Source organism: Ambystoma mexicanum, chromosome 4q (genome assembly GCF_040938575.1).
Source record: "Ambystoma mexicanum isolate Mex_15411 chromosome 4q, UKY_AmexF1_1, whole genome shotgun sequence".
Taxonomy (NCBI): Eukaryota; Metazoa; Chordata; class Amphibia; order Caudata; family Ambystomatidae; genus Ambystoma; species Ambystoma mexicanum.
The window spans coordinates 39271787-39289206 of NC_090928.1; positions in this window are offsets into that span (position 1 = coordinate 39271787).

The window sequence follows — 17420 nt, forward strand, 5'->3', positions numbered from 1 at the left end:
ATTTCAAGCATGTCTACCACAACATTTTGTTTTTTTTAAATATTAAAGAGTACAGAAGCAAAAGTACAAGATGTTTTTATTTAGCTCTGTAGATCTATCTACTGGTTATTAACACACTTACATTTCTGACAAAAACGTGAGCATTTACAGGTGGATGGAAATATTTACGTTTTTTCACAAAATCCGTCACCATCCGATCATTTGTCTGAGATCAAGAGAATAGGTTTGCATAACAGACCGCAGGGATTGTTTGTCAGACATTTTAGATACAAAGGGCCTGATCACGACCTCGGCGGTAACCCTTAAATTCGGCGGTACCGCTATTACCGCCGGGTTTAAGGGTTCGCCGAATCAGGGCTTTGGTGATTTCTTGGCTGGGGGGAAATCTGCCGAAAACTCGCGCTATTACCGCCGGCGGGAAATCCGCCGGCGGTAAGAGCGTGAATTTTCCCCATTGAGCCCAATGGGGAATGGGGCATTCCCGAATGAGCTCAATGGGGAATGGGGACTTCCAAGTCCGCCCAACTCGTGATCCCGCGCTATTAGCGCCGGGGGCTATGGCGGTCGCGCTAATAGCCCCAGCGCTAATAGTGTCAGCGTTACCGCCGAGGTCGGGATCAGGCCCAAAGTAACAAGCGTGCTGCCCAAATGTCACGGCTTCAGAATGCTGCACCTGGGCTCTATTATCATGTAATATGGGTTCTATATGTTTAACATAGTCCAATAGATTGCTGTCATATATAGAGTGGCTTGGGAAACACCCTAGACAATCAAAAACAGTTATTGCACCATTGTCTATAAACATAGCTATCCAATGTGTGCCTTCTTGATGCTGGTGATCGGTGTTCACAACAAAGCGGATGGACAGCTCACCAGGTATATCCCTTGGAATGTTATCAAACGAATACCCGCCTCAAAATGTTTTCACAACATGTTTGTCTTTACGCAGGAAATGCATGATCTGGTAGGTATCCATTACATATCGTAGAGCACCTGCCTCTTATTGTTGAGTTCTATGACTGAGTCAAATAGGGCCATAATAATGAGATTCACAGTACTTGGTAAATTTGCAAGAAACTGTACCTCAAGGAGTAAATTATCATTCCTAATCAGATTATTGTGTCCTGATGATGCATTATCGGGTCTCAAATCAAAAGCCAGCAAGGTGTAGCCACCGTCGTAGTTGTCACGCAGTATCACAAATCCTTTATCGCGCATGTGCTTACCGCTGATGGAGACTAGCCGCAGATATTCCCTAATTGTATTTTTCTGTTGGAAACTAGGGCTGTAGGCTTTGGTGGGTATGATGAAAAAAGAGCGGCATAGTTAATGTTGTAATGTTTAAAATGAAAAGCATTGTTCGCGTAATCCCCTGAAAAAGCAGTGTTATCCACAAAGCCAATAACGATTATTTTAGGTAGCTGTCCCAAGAATAAGTTGTCTTGACTGGCGACACGGCTGCCCGCTGGTACACTGAAGATTTTCAAGGAGGTCCTCTTCACAGGGTATTTCAAGTTAGATACTTTTAGAGTGTCAGCATGCACGAGTCTGACCGTAGGTGACACGTTGACCCTTTTAATGAATAAACGTGCTGATACTATTACCAGTTTGTAGGCTTCTGCATCATCACTGTTAAGACAGAAAGTGTCTTTATTTCGAGAGAGTTTAATTTTAAGATCAACACCATTCACCATCAGCTTCTCCTGGAAAAACAGATCTGCGTGTAGACGCCCTAGTAAATCAAAATTTCAGCTACCTGTCGCATATGATGATCTCTTTATAAAGCCCTTGTTGTTTCCATCTAGAGCATAATCCTCCATATGCCCCGCTGTGTCCTTATAAAAAAGCCCTATAGTGAGCAGGGTGTCGAAAGTGTCATTGCTGTAGTTCAGAATGCTTTCTATGTACGCTCTATAGGCGTACATATTGTCGCTCTGTGTAATCATGCGATCACCTAGAGTGATGTCCACCTGGTTAAAAAGGGTGGCCACCGGATAGGCAATCGTGGCCACCTTTGCTGCCGCTCCAATAGCTGTCCCATCCTCTTCGGTTATTCTGCAGGTTAGTTAGAGTAAGGTGTCATTCAAATCCCGGTACGTCTCCGTTGTGCCCGAAATGTAAAACTCGATGGGGGCTAATGGTGATAGTGCCGCTAGGGGTGCAACTTCCATGAAAAAACTGTTTTCGATGCTCCTCTGTGTCGGGGGCACAAAAAACAGATCTAGTTCCGATTTCACACATTCCCCAGAGGCACAGTAGGTAAAGACCATCTTTTAGAAAATATTGGTGCTGGTCTGTTTTTATTTCGCTTGACCCGTCTGTTCTTTGACGTGAGTTTTCTCTTCTGGGCGGCTTGAGTTGTTGATCTTCGTTTTTTATGTGACTTCGGGGGCTCCAGCCTGCGCAAAACTCGCCTTTCTCTTTTTGCAGGGCTTTTACCCACGTAAACCAGACCAGAGCCCTCTTGTGCTGGTTGGTTGAAACGATTTGCGATGGAGGTTGTTGCAGTAGACACCACATCCTTAGCAATGTTTGTAGCAGCTGTTTTCATATGCAGCTTGGCTAATTCAAACCGCTTGCACAGGAAGGGCATGGCTCTCCAAATAAGACTTCTGAAAATACTGCCTAGACCCTCACCATACATCACAGTCGCGTCTTGGAAGTAGGGCTGGTTTCCATAACCAGCCTGTCTGCGGTAATAATCCCTATAAGCGTGCAGCTCCCTGTAATTTTTATGATCACCATGTTTTAATTGTCTCTCTCGGGCGCATGTGGAGTTTCACCAGGACCTTCCCGTATTTAAATGAGACCAGATCACCCGGATCATCCCTTATCTGTATGTTGATGGTGTCAAAATGATACTTAGAAACAGGAATATAATCAGGCTTCATGTATTGTATATTAACAATGCCGTTATTTTCACCCTTAACTTGTGCGGTCCGCATCAGGGAGGCGTATGAGTCACCAACCCTTTGGTATTCTACTATATCGCTGTAGATCATGAGGTTGTAAAATCCACCATCAATATCTGCACGTGTTTTGTCTGTATTTTTAGTATTATTTTTTATATGCTGAACATTCCCCAAAACCATTGACAGTTTCCCACTACATATAAACTCCACAGTAAGATCGGGAGATCTTACAAATACTTTCCGACGTGAGTTATTTAGAAACAGCTGTATATCTGCATAGCGCTCGAGACTCGCGATTGATTTGTTGATAGTGTCTAGCAGAGCTTGTATTGTGGGGTAGAAGCACATTGTTCGAATCCATGGATTTCCTTCCGTATTGGTCTCTGACCGAGGTAGTCAATTCATTTCGCAATTTTGGAAGAAATGCTGTCAATTGGCGCAAATCGACGTAAGGCTATCAACCAGTCACCACTCCCAAACTGATGGTTAGATGGAGAGGACCAACCAGACTCTTGAACAATACCTACGTTGTATGCTATACCAAACCGAAAGCAATTGAAAAGATATTTTATGGATTTCCGAATACGGATACAATAACTCCGTACATTCAGGAACCGGACAAAGCCCCTTTTATACCATATATGGACATCATCCTCGAACCTCAGAACTCGATTCGCCTCAACACTTAGAAATGCCTGCAGTGACTCATCTGCACTCTACTATTACACAAGCCTTTAAGGAAGCAATAGAACACTTGAAACAAGCAAAGGAGAAATACAAGAAAAATGCTGATCGACATAGAAGTGAAACTCCACAATACCAGATTGGAGATCAAGTTTGGCTGGCTACAAAACACATACCTCTAAAGGGAACTCGAACTTTCAATCCTAGATATTTGGGACCTTACACCATTAAGGCCATTATCAACCCAGTGGCCGTCAAATTGGAATTACCCTCTAATATGCGGATTCATCCTGTCTTTCATGTTTCACTTCTAAAACCAGTTCAACCTGGGACAAGATTAACCAAACCACCTGACCCCATCCTAATAGATGGAGAACCTGAATTCGAGGTAAAGAATATCCTGGACTCTAAGATGGTTAAATCAAGACTTTTTTTATTTAATCGACTGGAAAGGTTACGGACCACAAGAAAGGTCATGGGAACCTAGTGACCACGTTCATGCACCTCGGTTGGTGAAGAAATTCCATCGGAACTTCCCAGACAAACCAGGACCAAGGGGAAGAGCAACTTTAAGAGGGGCCTAGGGGGGGAGTGCTGTCATGATGCCTACTCCCGGGCATCCAGATCAAGCCCATCAGCCCCGGGAGCAGGCATCCAGATATTTAATAAAACCCCAGCAGCCCTGGCTGGGGGCTGTCTGGGTTCAGTCCTGGCGCCCTATGCGCCAGGGTCATAATAGAAATCAGTCCTGGCGCCATAGGCGCCAGGCTCATAGACTTTTCTTACCTCATGCAGACCAACCTACAAATGAATCCAAGCCAACGAGAGGCCCGGATGGGACTATTTTACTACAGGGACTATTTTTTACTCGGGTGTGGTTCTAGGGACTTCTTACCTGGAACTACTTTGGAGGCTATTTAAACCACGCCCGAACAGCAGCACATGTTTCGCGTTATTCTGCATCCAGCAGCGTAAAGCTCACCGTGCCTGCAGTCAGCATCCAGTCTTCAGCCACGCCCATCTCGAATCCAGAGCTCCTAGCAATAGAAGAAAAAAGAAGGAAAGGTTAGAACACAGATTTTATTTCAATCCTTACCTGAATTCCAGATCCATCACGTCTCGAACTTGAAAAGGACATTATTCTACAGGCGTCGCATCGCCAGCTGCAGCGCCGCGCCATACTCACCAGTCCTCACAGCATTTTTCGATCCGGCGCAGCCTCCATCATTTTCTTCACCGAATTCCACCATCTAGGGGACAAAAGAAACATAGGTGAGCCGAGAGAGCCAACAAATACAACATCTCCACCATAGACTTACCTGATTAACAACCGGAGGCATTATTCTGTAACAAACCGCAACTTCTTACGCTGCACCTGTAAGGAGAGAGAAACCAGCAATATAAATACACACATCTTTTACCGGACAGTGTTTGGTAATACAGATTCTAACCTGAACACCATCAGCTGCCACAAGACAATCTTCCCTTGGATCCAGCTGCAACACAAGAAAGGAATGTACAAGAGTGAACATCGGACATATTGAACTCTTTGAACTTTATACTTACGGATTCTCGCCTGGAACCTCGGAGTCAATATTCATCCGGAACTCTTCCAACGCCTTCAAACCAGTGAAGTAACTGGTATCTACGCGCCCCTGCATTCCACGGAGGATGGAGAGCTCATCATTTAAAAACATAAGGTGAGCTTACTGAAAGTGAATATCGCTGGTGATTAGTGGGGAGAACAGTGGGGTGCCATTACTAGAATCCACGGGTGGCTAAATCCCTTTCTCCACTTGCAGGAGAATACTTCTACGGGTCAAGCAGACGAGATTAGGCGGTCCAGTCCAGTCTGTCATCTCTGCACTACGCTTCACGTTGGAGGAGGTCGCAGCTGTCCGGGTCCGATCGACGCCCCTGTGGGAGCCAGGTGAGCGTAACAACACACCGCCCCCACCCCCACCCCTCACTGCACTGCCTGCAGACATCTGTCCAACTCCACGTTCAGAGGAGTCCAGTGTGGCTGGGGAGGTGGCAACCACGGCCCCCCTCACAGTCGAAGACAGCCCCGATGACATCTGGGGCACCATTGAGGACAACTGTTGTCCACACCCCAGCACAATTGTCATCCCCCCAGGTATCCATGAGTGACACTGTTGATACCAACACACCGGAGTAGTCTGGACAAGAACAGACCCAGGGACATATCAGTCCCGTATACAGTCCCGGGGAGGATGAGCAGGCTGGGCATGCTAGCCAGATCCCCAGCACGGGCACAGGTGCAGCCGCAGGAGCACAGCGGGCTGACCAGCTCACTGCAGTAATGCAGGAATTTGTGCAGGATAACCGTCAGGCCAGGGAGGACTGGCGTACGGAATTGAGGGCACTGGGCCGGTCCATCACTGATAACACAAACCGCCTCTGCGAGGTGCTCGGGCGCATCGCTGATGCTTTGGAGGTGGCTCTTTCCGCCCAACAGCCTCAGCATGAGGCCACACCATCCACAAGCAGCTCTACCCAAACCAGCCCGCTCTGCCAGTCGGTCCGTGCGCTGCGCCGACGGGACATGCCTTCCCCTGGCTCCAGGAATGCTGAGAGACTGTACTGACAGCCTCATGTAGGCTCCGTGAACCCTATGGGACTTGTGTGGGGGAGGCGGAGGGGGTGAGGGTGTGTGGGGGAGTTGTAGGTGGGTGGGTGGGGGAGTTGTCGGGGGAGGGAGGGAGGGTGGTGGAGGGTTTGTCATTCACGTTAATATCATTACTTTCAATACACCGGTTGTGTTAAAAAAAAGAACCAGAGTGGACATTCATCATTGCGCATGTGTCATTTAATATTGCTCAGTGCATAGTGTACATGTACCCCCACACCCAGTGCCCTATGTCTAACCATTATGTCACCCTCTGCTGACATGTAAGTCAGAAATATTGTGCAATCACTGACTGGCGCACAGCACGTCCCTCATCTGCATCGCCAACGTGATGAGGTCCTGCCACATCTTCATCATCCCCTTCATCATCATCAGGTGGTAGCAGTTCCATGTCAGGGGGCAGGGGCACGTTCCGGCGGATGCACATATTGTGGAGCATTACACATGCCATGGTGATCTTGGCCACCTTCTCATGTCTGTAGAGGAGTGCCCCACCCAACCGGCTGAGGCAGCGAAATCGTGCCTTCAACAGGCCAAAGGTCTGCTCAATTACCACACGGGTACGGGTTAGGAACGATTGTAGTCCTCCTCGTGCCTGTTCTGTGGTTTTCGGAAAGGGGTCAGGAGCCACGGCTTCAAGGGATAGCCACTGTCACCTGCATGAGAGGTGAATGAAGGTAATTGTTCGCTAAATCATGTTGGACAACTGTACTACTCTCACATGCCTGCAGGTAATCAGTGCCCACATGCACATGTCCCTGGATGCATTGACACCCCCCCCACCCAGGTGGAGTATGCATCCCCCCCACTCCCACCCAGGTGGAGTATGCATCCCCCCCATTCCCACCAAGGTGGAATATGCATCCACCCACCTCACAGCCCTGATGCACTGCCATGGCCTAGTCAGGCAACTCACCAAGCAACCAGGCACGTCGTCCAGCATGTCGCTCCATGAAGCGTGGTAGCGTGGAGTTCCGCAGGACCATAGAGTCATGAGTTGATCGGGGATATCGGGCACAGCAATGTGTGATGATCTTGCTGGCGTTGCATACCATCTGCACATTGATGGAGTGGTATTGCTTGCGGTTGCGATACACCACCTCCATGGCATGCGGGAACACCAACTCCGCGTGGGTGCAGTCGAGGGCACAGACACAATTTGGCATGCCTGCCAGTGCATGAAAGGCAACTTTTATATCGAATATCTCCAGGGGAGTCCGTGGTAGGGATATGTAGTCCCTTGTGTGCTTGAGGAGGGCATCCAGCACTTGGTTCAGAATCCGGGAAAATAAGGGTTGTGATATGCCATGCATGTGCCCCAATGTGTGCTGGTAGGTGCCTGTGGCAAGGAAGTGGAGCACAGACACTACCTTCAGTAGAGGTGGGATGGCGGTGCGTATTTCTATGAGGCTCACTAGGTCGTCGTGTATCAGGTCCACTATGGTGGTGATAGTGTTCCGGTCAAGCTGGTACAGGGTGTGGATCTGCTCAGGGGTTAGATTGAATGGACTGGCTCTGATGCGAGGGATTGTGGGCTGCCAGGGTGTTAGTGGTGGCTGCACTGGTGGGGCTTGCTGGGCCTGTCTCACCCTCCTTCTCCTCCTGCGTCTCCTCTGTGGTGGCGGCTGTTGTTGTTGTTGTTGATGTTGAGGCATTGCAAGCAGGTCCTCCAGCTTCAGTAATGCTACTACTATTGGTATCATCTTGGTGTGGGAGGCGGTGTGGTGTGTGAGTGTGCTCCTTTTGTACTGGGACTGACTCCATTGCCTCCACCTGTGCTGATTGTGTGCACCTGTGGCAGTTGGAAACACTGCTCTGGGCTCTTTACGCCTGGTCGGCGATGCCGGTATTTACGCCATGCCGGTAGGCACTTTTTCTGCCTTCATGAGGCCATTATTTGCATGTCCGCCTCACTTGTGATCTTCACCGGTTTACGGCATGCCGCTAATGCCGACATGGTGTGTCGCATGCACGCGCCTAGACCGTTATTAATGGCATCGTACTTTGCAATGCCGTTAATAGCGGTCTGGTTGGTCAGAATAGCCCGTAGAGGTAAGCGATGCCGGTATTCCTTTACCGGCATCGTTTTTCCCTTACCTCCAAACTCAGAATGAGGGCCAACTAATACCCACTTCTCAGTCTCCAAAAATAATTGTATGCGTTTGTAATCCATACAAATGTACCAGCTAGACCGACTGAGGCAATACAACACTGTTCCACCACAGCTTAGGTCATATAAAACAGAGAGATCTCATGACTGAGGGTTTGACTCTACAGCACCTTATTTACATCATACCCAGGGGTCAGGGGAAGAGTTCAAATGTAGATGGAAAGACCCAGCCTGGCTGCACCCATCCAGCATTTCTTATTGGTGCTAATCACCTTGCAGTCTGTAGTCACTTATCAACCTGCTATCGACTTGATGAGTGCATTCCTTGCATGCCAGATCCTTTCAGAATCCAATACAAGCAGGTTAATAGTTCAATGTCACGCTTCTTTACTTTATTATATTTGTAATGTGCACCAGGTGACCCTGAGGCTTAAGAGCCCAAACATGCGGACAATAAACAACATTTTAAACAATTCATAGGAAGAGCAAACAAGGCAGTAACCAAAAAAAAGCAAAGCCCATTATCTGAATAGCAGAGTCTTCAGCTTTTTTCTGAACAAAGCTGTAGAACTTAGTTCTCTGAAGTCTGGTGGAATTGCACTCCAGGCTTTGGGTGCTGCTGCAAAGAATGCGCATTTGGTAGCCTGGGCAATTGGGGATCTTGCATTGATTGGTGTTGTTGGATCAGAGAGTTCTCATGCTAGATTTATTTGTCATTGCTTCCCTCAGATATAACGGACTTGAACCCATCACACATTTGTCGGTGATCAGCAGAAGGCGGAATTCAATCCAGGCCTCGATAGGGAGTCAATTTAGGTTACGTCTAGCATCCAAAACATGGGATTTACAGCCTAGCACGTTCTGATTTATTTATACCTACCAGTAGGCTACTACAGTAGTCCGTTTTGGAGCATACAATTGCTCTAGCTACAGTCTCACAATTAACTCGGGAAATGTAAGGGCAAAGTTGTGCTAGCAATTTGATACAGTATGCGGTGGAGGATACCAGGCTGCTCACCCGGGCATGCATATTCAGATTTTGATCTAAATAGATCCCAAGTGTTTTGACTTTCTTTTTTGTTTCAATTTCACAGCCTGCCACCAAGTAGCGCTTATAATCTGTCCCCAGTTTAAGCATTTTCTTTTCTGTGCCTACCACCATCAGTTCAGTTTTTTCTTTATTAAGCGCTACGCCATTTTCTACCATCCATGCTTGAATCAAATCGTATGCCTTATGTATGGTGTTAACATCATCTCCATAGCTTCCAGAAAGGGGGATGGCACTCTGCGTGTCATCTGCATAGTTAGTGAATACAATACCTTTCTCCTCCAGAAGATCGAAGAAAAGAACCGTGAAAATATTATATAGGGAGGGCGAAAGGCATGCCCCCTGGGGTACCCCACAGTGTAGTTGGGCTGGCACTGCCTCAGCCACCTCGCTGCAAACTCTGCAACATCTGTCACTAAAAAACAATTTAAGCCATAATGCAGCCTTATCTGAAAAAGCGGCCACTTCCTTAAGTCTGGTGATTAATAAAGTGTAATCCACCAGATCAAAATGCTGCGCACATCTAGCAACATAAACAACGTGGTTTGTCCCTTATCCATGATTTGCAGAAATCTAGATTTCAGGTCACGTAGGGCTGTTTCTGTGCCTAAAGCCCGGCTGCCATTTGTTCAAAATCTTGTTCTTATTCAGGTATTCTGAGATGTGAATGGATGCTACGTGATCTAAAATCTTTTAAAGAAAAGGAGTACTATTGATAGGGTGATAATTGGCTGGAGTTAATGGGCATAGGCCAGACTCTTTTTAACAAATGTGTGATCCAGGAATTCTTAAGTATGCCTGGAACGTAACCTTCCCCAAAAGAGGCATCCACAAATGTACATTGAGTCCCAATCAAAGCAGGTGCAAACGCCTTTATAGTCATCGCAGAGTACACATCCCCTCTGCAGCTTGTAGGTTTGAGATTGGTAGTAATCAATGCCAATTCGGCTTCCGACAAGGATTTAAAATGTAATTGATACTCTTGAATATTCTGTTTAGAATTATTTGAGTAACTGCTGCCAATTCTAGTTTTTTTTTGCTAGTCTCAATAGTCTTTTTTATCCGGTCCAACTTCCCCAACATAGCTTCTTGAATTGGCGTGCACCATACAAAATCTTGAATGGGTATGTCGAAGTTGCTAGGGAGTCGGTCTTCCAGTTCTTTTAACTAATTTTGAGCTTTGCCAATTCTGGCATCATATTTTTTTTTGCAGAAATAGCTGCTGCTTTGTAATCCTTTGAGGCAGCATGATAGGCATCCCCATGATGGGTATTCTTGCAGGATTTCCATACATAAAAGCACTTTATTTTTGCTTTTTAACTTTTGTAGGTCAGAAGAAAATCAAGTATTTTCCTTTTTATTTAAGACACACATAGTTCTCAGAGGTGCTAGGGCATTAGTAGCTTCTTGCATAGTTAGTTGAATTGGCCCTGACAATGTCATCCACTGACTCTAGTTGGTGGACCACATCCACCAACAGTGAGGTCCATGCTTCCATAGCTACTGGAGTTAACCTCTTTAAATTCCTGGAGGTTATCATGTTTTTCTGAATATTTTGGTCAGTATATTCTTCTGACACAAATTAATCACACAAAATTAATGACGAAGTGATCAGACCTGGTACAAGGGGATACAGTCACATCTGTGGTCTTGATGGTATGCATAGCCACCAGTCTAATATATTCCCTTTAATGTGTGCAGGGATCATAATCAGTTGGCCAGATTCCACTATTACCTAGTTGAGCTTCAAGTGTGTTAGCTGGGACATTTTTACCATCACCCAGCCAAAGATTAAAATCACCCAGAACCAATGCCTTGGTATTGGGTTTAAAAATAGGTAATAGAAGATTACAGAGTTGTGAGGAAATCATACTGAGATATGTGTGCGGTCTCGTGGCTACGGTTCTTGCCTCTCAGCAAGTTAGACCTGTGTTCGAAACCCAGACATGGCTCTAACAAACGGACCTAGCAATGTATTATCACGTGGCTTACATGTTACCTTCAGAGGCTGTATCAGGGAATCACTGAACAGACGAGTGTTGTATGTTGCCACTTGCTGTGGAATCATACGTACTTACTGTAGGGTGTTCTGGAGTGCCCCGCATTCCAGAACCGTGAGAGTGTGAGCTGTTGGTTGGGTCGGATGGCTGTGTCCTCCGGGGACTCGACAATAAAACTTACCAGTGAACCCCATTAACTATGGGTGCCATACTTTATTACATTGGCAACGAGAAATGCTCAGGAGCCCCCGGGGAAGCCAAAGGAAGGGTTGCAGTGCATACCGCAGCTGACGCTGCGGAGACTGATGCGCGAAGCGCGGTGCAGTGACTCCTAAGAGGAACGCACTCTTGGCACGGTGCGGATTCATCAGGGGACAATCCCTAAACTGCAAGTAATGTTTGTGTGTCGTAATATCATAAAAAGGATAGAGAAGCTCACTGGCTGTTGAGTGCATCATTTGAATGCACACCAATGAACGGACGATGGCACACTGTTAGAGGAAAGGCCCGTGAAACGTGCTTCCGACGTGGCAGCCATTTTTGAAATTGTTTACATGTTGCCATGATGACCATGTACGGAGCCTTATAATTTAACAAGGACTGTGAAGGAGAGCGTGTACGATTCACGCACAGGCTATTATGTGCAATTCTGGCCAATTAAGACACCTGCAAGAATAAAAAACAAAAGCGTGCTAACATAATAAGAGTAAAGGAAGTAGAGGAAGTAAACCACAACATAAACTCAATGCAAGTGAATTAAACGGGACAAACATCAAGTGAACACTGCAATTGACCCAAGTGCACTGCGAGCAATAAGTGAATTAAAACCAAATAAGACAACTATACTCCAATGGAGTTGCAGCATGTAACTGCGCCAACCCAATTTCTCCCACACCCAGGGAACCCAATTTGCCCATAGGAGGAGTGGGTAGATGGCTTCCAAGTGTATCTGAGGGCGATTGGAGGAGCCAAATTCTGCAATGATTTGAAGGAGGCTATGCTGTTGAACTGTGTAGGGCCGGAAGCGTTGAGAATTTTCCGTGCGCTACCTAATGTCGATGAGCCTGAGGGTGGGTCAGGAGACACCAATAGGAAGTATGAAAGTACTTTGGGCAAACTGGCTAAACACTTTGGCAATAAGGTTAACATTGTGTTGGAGAGATACCATTTTTTTTTCAAGATGACAGTTGAAGAATGAGTCCACTGATGCCTACATGGCAGCGTTGAGAAGCCTTGAAACACTTGTGTATAGGCGCGTTACAAATGCCATATCATATCATATCATTTCATACATGCAGGTTCACAGGTATTGCAGACGAATACTTGAGGGATCAGTTGGTTCTGAATGTTGTGGACTCTCATATTCAGCAGAGGCTCTGGCAAGCAAAAGACCCTTCTCTAGAGCAAGCCCTGGAGATCACCAGAACTATGGAACTGGGTGAGAGGTACATGAAGGAAAGTCAGGAGAGGGATGATGTCAAGGAAATTAAATGCATCCAAGAAGAAAAAAAAGAGGATGGTGAAGAGCCCTTAATAGCTTTAATAAAGATAATCACCATGAACAACACATTCTCCAAAGTGATTGCTAGGAAAGAAAGAGAAACGAGTTATAAGTTTCAAAATAGATGCCAAAAATGTGGGTGGAGCAAGCATAACAACATTGAAAAAGAATGTCCAGCGTTCTCTGTTGAGTGCTACAAACGTGGCCAGGTGGGACATTTTGCCAAGGTATGCAGAAATGTCTGAGGAAAAAAAAGGTTCGCTTCTCGGCACTCCGAATTATAATTTATGGTTAAACATCCCGTTGATGAGGAAATGCTTTTTGCAACTGCAACGCATAGGGGCTGTGTGCGTGTTATCTTATGGAAAACAAAACATTTCTTCTTGGTGCTTCTTTTGTCAGTGCGGGGATACTATAACGACTGACAAAAGGCAAGCTTAAGAGAAATGGGTGCAGCTGTGTCACGAAAACACGTGTGAAACGATATTTCAACAGAAACAAAATGTTATTGCAGTCACGAAATGTCCCGTCCCATGGTATGTGTGCACCTCTGGAGGAAAATCATAAAATTGTCCTTCTTAGCATCCAATAAAAATCTGGTGTATATCATGTGAAAAGAAAATGTGTCATTTATTACACAGGGGGTTACGTTTCTCTTTCTAAGCGTTCCCAAGTTTGGCATGCAATGAAACCATGGCACCCAGGATTTCCCCCAGATCACTTAATTTGTCCAAATGCAGGGGCAGGCGGTTAGCACTACACTCTCGCCAGTGGTTCCTCACTGCAACAGTAGCTTTCTGTCTTGGTGCCGTGCGCTGATCCTGTTTAAAGCTCCTTCGGCTTAGGCTCAAGGAGGGGGCGTTTAATATTAAGTTTTGGCTCTTACATGATAAGTTTCACTAAGAGTTGCAGGGTTCAGCACGAGTTCTCCCTTTCGCAGCAATTTGTTTTTGCTGTTGTGTACTCGCAAAAAGGCACAGCAGTGTTATACTGCTTCTGCAGACATTTCAGCGTACATTTGGTCTTCTCCCTCCATCATTGTCCCCATACTTTGGTTCTCTGACCCTGTAACCACTTTAGCAGTCGTACATCTGTTCCCCTTTGGGTTTGCCATTTGGCAGCAGCCCCCTCTCTCTCAGAGATTCTTGCAATGCATCACCATTCTCTCTCTTTGGTCGAGTTTGCCACTGTTCTCCTTCGGCCTCGGATTTTCTCTAGTCATCACCGCTTACAGCTCGAGCGCTTCTGCGCAGCGTCTTTTGGCATTTTTAGTTTGGGCCTTTCCGTGGCACTAAGCGGCACCTATAAGCCGAAATGATTGCTTTAGAGTACAGATTAGGAGAAATGGCATATGAGGAGGGACACAATGCGTGTAGGTGTTTGGCTATTTGCCCACCCATTCATTGCCCATAGCCGTGCTAATCTCTATAACCATTCCAACCCAGTTACTGCCCCTCCTCACCCAAGACACCTTCTCATGGAAAATCTTTGAGCTCGCTTTAATCAATCCGTACCATCAAACGTTGTTCTCGAAGTCTTCTGAGGTTTAATGACTTCATTTGAGTTGTAGTCGCGCTACCGGTGTAATAAAAATGTCTTAACCAGGTCTTACATTGACAACGGAACCACAGTTCTTCTGTGCAGATGTTAGGTTCTGTGCTTGACGTTGCAACAGACTTCTGCAGCAGGTGCAGCAACTCTATTAGCTATCTTACTAGCATGGAACATTGTGACCGCCGGGCTAGAAGCATAGCCCTGTTGGAGGCACTTTGACTCCATGGTCATAATAACAGGGATTGTAGTTTTGATTTGATTAGTTGTTCTAAATGAAGTGTTTAAGCTTAAGTGCTATATATCAAAACATCATTATCGTTTGGCCTTGGACGTCTGCTTGCATTCACAGTGATTTGGTAATATGGGCCAATATGCACTGATATTAACGATACATATGGTGATCCATTCTTGTATGAAATGTACATCAATTTACAGGGTTATTTTGACCATATTGTTCGTAGTGTACTTAGAAACAATGATATGTGATGCCACTTCATGTGATGTCACATGGGGTGTGGTCACGTGACATCACTTCCTGTGGTGTCACTCTTGGGGGCCTGGCATTGTGATGTCACTTCCGCGACCCCTGGCATTTTGGTGAAATGATGTCCCTGTCCTAGTGAAGAAATTTCCCAGGGTATTCAATGAGTCAATTGGGTTATTAAGAGGTTTTCAACATAAAATAATAATTAAGAAAGGGGCGAAACCAGTAACACACAAAGTGAGGAGTATTCCAGTGGGAACAAGGGACGCTTTACAGAAATAACTCACTAAACTTTGTGAGCAGGAAATAATTGAGCCCATAAAGAGCTCAGAATGGCTCTCACTAATTGTGCTTGTGCAGAAACCTGATGGTACTATTAGGATGTGTGTTGACCTCAGGGACTTAAACGCAAAACTCTCAGTGGATAGGCGCCCTTTGCCTAATATCAGTGAATTACTGACAACCATGGCTCCAGCAAAATGCTTCACTACGTTAGACCTATCTTCAGCCTATCATTAGGTCATGCTCAATGAGGAGTCTAAACATTTGACTTCCTTTGTCACCCCACTCGGAGCATTCATGTTGAAAAGGATGCCATTTTGCCTGGCTTCTGCCGCAGCGTATTTTTCAGAGACTCATGATGCATCTCTGTGGCGGTTTTGAGGGAGTTTACTGCTTCCAAGATGAATATTAGTTTCAGCTGAAATGGAAAAAGAACATGATGCCAAATTAATGGCGGTGATACAAGTCATCCAGGAAAGGGGTCTCACATTGAAAATGGAGAAGTGCAAGATGAAACAGAAGGAAGTATTGTATCTCGGACACTCAATAAATGCTGAAAAAACTAAGAACATGAGGGAACTTATGAAAAAAGGTGCTAAATTCACATTTCGGTGGCATGCAAGGAAGAGTTTGAACTGATAAAGAAGGACATCATTAAAGCTCCCACATGTTTGATTGTAAGGCAAAGACAGTAATCTCCGTAGATGTCAGTATGATTGGGCTGGGGGGTGTGCTGGAACAAATCCAGGGGAAATGTTTGGTTCCCATTGCATTTGCATTGAGGATTCTGAAAGGTGCGAAGCTTAACTACTCAACAATTGAAAGGGAAGTGTTGGGGGTGAAATGGATCTTAGAGCACTTCAGGGGTTTGCCAATTTTTCTAAAGACCAATCACAAACAGTTGGTGCACGTTTTACACCCCAAAACCCCATATTTGATCTCGCCAAGAATACAGAGGTGGATGTTGGTCATGATGCAATACAACCTTAGTGTAAGCTATACCGCAGGCAAACTGAATAGGGTGGCTGATTTCTTTTCGAGACTGCCGTGGGACAGTGGACTGTATGATGAAGATTCCTGTGGAGATGTCAAATCGGAAGACATTGTAGCTGCTATAATTCCTGGCATTGTGAAGGAGGAATGGATTAAAGCTGTGACCGATGATCCTGGACAGGCCTGCCTCAGACAGGCCATTAATAGCGAGTGGAAGGAAATCAACCAGAGTATAAGTTTGTACTCCCACATAGGCCCTCCGGTGGATTTAAGACAGAGGATAATTAATTTGGCCCATGAAGGTCATGTAGTCAGGAGCCTTACAAAAAGGAGAATGAGGGGGAGCTATTGGTGGCCTGACATGTGGAAAGATATGGAAGAGGCTGTCAGAGGTTATGTAACATGAGCTGCCAGCGACAAAGGAAGGAGTGCAAGGAAGACTCCTTTACAATCAGTGGAGATTCCAGAACAAGTGTGGTCCAAATTAGCGATTAATATTATAGGTCCATTCGAGAACTTAGTTTCTCAGAAGATTTATATTGTTGTCCTGTTGGACTACACCTCGAAGTGGGTGGAGTGGGCTGTCATTGAAGGTATAGTTACAACAGGAAAAGTAGTGAAGTTTTTGAGTGAATTTTTCAATAGGGAAGTTGACCCGTTGGAAATAGTATCGGATAATGGAGCGCAGTTTGTTTCAACAGAGTTCCAGTCATTATTAAGGGAAAGGGCAATAGAACATAAGACCACGTCATTGTATCATCCCATGGCAAATGGACTCATAGAGAGGATGAATGGCTTCATCAAGAATATTATTCAGCTGGCTCTTGTGAATGCACTTCTGTGGAGAGAGACATTGAAGAAAGCCTTAAACACCTATAGGACAACCCCACATTTGGTGACGGAAGAAGAGCCATTCACCATAATGAGGGGAAGGTCAGCGTCAAACAGATCGAGACCTGCATGGTTGATTTCTGAAACCCACAGACAATTAGATATGAGTGACATTATAAAGAGGGTTAAAGAGAAACAAGCCAAGTACAAGGCGTACTATGACTGAAGAAATGGAGTGGTGGAGAGTAAAATCAAAAATGAGGACTGGGTTTGTGTAAAGGAACCCAAGAAAATGATGAAGGGAGAGTCAAAATTTAGGTCTCCACAGAAAGTGATAAGTTGTTCTGGGAAGTCAGCAATTTTGGAAGATG